Raw genomic sequence first — 1,738 nt, 5'->3', positions numbered from 1 at the left:
CTTCCCCCCCCCTCCCTCCTGCTCCCCCCGCTGTTCGGGCCGCGTCTCGGAACCGGTTCGGCCCGGCGCGGCCCGTGTCGATGTTGTGAAGCAGGCTCGGGGGGAAGGGATTCGTCCGTGCCGCTCACCCCCGGCTCTACATGTTCGCTGCACTGAGGAGGAGACGGAAGAGGAGCCAGCCCCCCTCCCGGCCCGGATTATTGTTGTTATATTATCTCCCCTCCTCCTCCTGCTCCGCGGCGGCGGCGGCCCAGCGGCGGCGGCGGCTCCTCTGAGGAGGGAGGGGGGCGGATTTCTCTCCCCCTCTCGGATTCTCGTTGGATTCAGACGCCGATTTGCTCAGGTAATCCCCCCTCCTTGTCTCCCCTTCCCCTCCCTGCCCTCTACATCAGCCGGGCCGGGCCTCCGAGCCGGGGCGGCCCGGCGCTGCCGAGAGCGGAGGAGATTAGCTCTTATCCGGGGTCCGGGGGAGTAGGTGGCACAGGAGGTGTTTGTTTCGCGTCCCCCCCTTCTTGCTCGCTCGGGTTTGGCGGAGGAGATCGGCTCTTCCCAGGCTGCTGGGAGGCCTAGGCCTGGTGGAGAGCGCAGGCCCGCCGGCCAGCGCCTTTACTCCAGCTCGGGGATTAGAAAGGCGAAGCGGCTTCTCGGTGACAGGCCTCAGCCCAGAGAGGAGGAGGAGGAGGAAACAATACCATTAGCCGCAAATGTGCGCTGATCCTATGCCATATTTACAACTTCGCCAGAGCGAGGGAGCCAGGTCCCGGCGCAGACAGCCCTCTGAACTGAGGAAGGAGTAAGTGGAGGGACAGGGGAAGAGAGACAATGTAAATATATGGAAACAAAAATATCTGTCTTCACTGCTCTGATCTTCTAACAAACTCCATTCTCAAAGTTCGAATGGACGTGAATTTATAACCTTTAAGGGTTTGATCTCTAAATAATAAAGCGATTGATTAGGGTGTTAATCAATTTGTGTATTTATAGCATAACTAGATCTTGTGGACAGATTGACACAATATGGACACCTGCAGACCTAGGAAGAACATAGGGAAGCGTATTGTGTTGGGTATTCCGCAGAGTCTCAGTACTGTAGGCACTATGGAAATATGTACTAAATTCAGGAGAAATACTATTTTGTGCTTTCTTAGAAGAAAATAATAATAATAATAATAATTGGGAAGGGCTTAAGAGGAAAGTGGTACATTTATGACACCTCATGGCCCAAGGTGAAGGTAAGATTTTACCTTAAGTTTGTGAGAAACAAACATGATTTTAATTAAGTGAAAAAGTGAAGAATGTTTTAAAAGTGCCATCCTTTCTTGTCAGGCCATATCACTTTGAGAACCTGAGGTTGTTATTGGCTGTTTGTGTCCATGATGTTTGAATATGTAATTAGGTGTCACTTTAACAGGTCAAGTGTGTTTTGTAAATGACTGTTGATTAAGTGTCAGATCTTTATAAATAAATGGTATATAAATAAATAAATGGTAGCTAATTTTCAGTTAAATAAATTTTGCACTTTCTATATAGTATGGTTGAGAGTGTTATTATAAATTGAGGTAGATTTTAAAACAAACATCGTCCAAACTAATAAAAGTACTCCTTCAGAAATTACATAATTGGTGGAAAGTTTAAGATAATGAGTTTCACTTTTCATTTAGTCAGAAAATTAATAGATGACAAGCAACTAATACTTTCTAAATTTTCAAATAGTTTTTTGAGTTGCTTAGACAGATCT

The sequence above is a fragment of the Centrocercus urophasianus genome, unplaced genomic scaffold (genome assembly GCF_019232065.1).
Source record: "Centrocercus urophasianus isolate 14NV4802_14NV808 unplaced genomic scaffold, USGS_Curo_1.0 seq_25, whole genome shotgun sequence".
NCBI classification, from domain to species: domain Eukaryota; kingdom Metazoa; phylum Chordata; class Aves; order Galliformes; family Phasianidae; genus Centrocercus; species Centrocercus urophasianus.
Note: the sequence above shows the minus strand (reverse complement) of the source record.